General features: G+C 47.6%; 1 non-coding gene across 1 annotated transcript; it reads right to left on the reverse strand.

Moving 5' to 3' along the window:
- Positions 1-208: 208 nt before the first annotated feature.
- Positions 209-314, reverse strand: LOC141593398 (small nucleolar RNA R71). Its single transcript, XR_012521483.1, has one exon. It is a non-coding gene; the product is annotated as a small nucleolar RNA R71 (small nucleolar RNA).
- Between the last annotated feature and the right edge of the window lie 358 nt (positions 315-672).

Consider the following 672-nt stretch of genomic DNA (forward strand, 5'->3'; position numbering starts at 1 on the left):
GAGGTCTTTACGGACTACTGTTCTACTATCCCCGCCACAAATGGGGTAACTCAAGACAAGATTAAGGAGGTGCTGTTTCCTTTTTCTTTGACCGACTCAGCCAGGGAGTGGCTGACCGACTTGGACCATACGGCCGCAGGGATCACAGACTGGGAGACCCTTGCTCTTGCTTTTTATAAGAGATATTTCCCTCCGTAGCGCACCAATCAGCTGAGGGCAAAGATCACTAGTTTCAAGTAGGCACCTGATGAGACCTTCAATGAAGCTTGGTGTCGGTTCAAGAGGTTGGTGAGGTCTCTTCCTCACCATGGTTTTGATCCGTTGTTTCTGTCCAATCAGTTCTACAATGGGCTGTACGATGACCACAAAGCTATATTTGACGCATCATCCAACGGAAGATTTTAAAAGAATACTGATGATGATAAGGGATGTGCCATTATTGAGGAGATGGTGACCCATTTTTCTGAGTATGGGAACCCACGAGACGGTATTCGAAAGGTTCACGCGGTTTATAAGGCAGTCGTGGCTCAGCTGGAAGCCATGAATGCCCATTTTGATAGATTGGAGCTGCAATCTGCTGGGGAGCCACGGACGGTTTATTTGCTTACTAGACATGACACCGTCACATGTGAGAGGTGTGGGAACAACGACGGTCATACTCCTATTGACAGT

This window comes from Silene latifolia, chromosome 7, assembly GCF_048544455.1.
Source record: "Silene latifolia isolate original U9 population chromosome 7, ASM4854445v1, whole genome shotgun sequence".
Lineage (NCBI taxonomy): Eukaryota > Viridiplantae > Streptophyta > Magnoliopsida > Caryophyllales > Caryophyllaceae > Silene > Silene latifolia.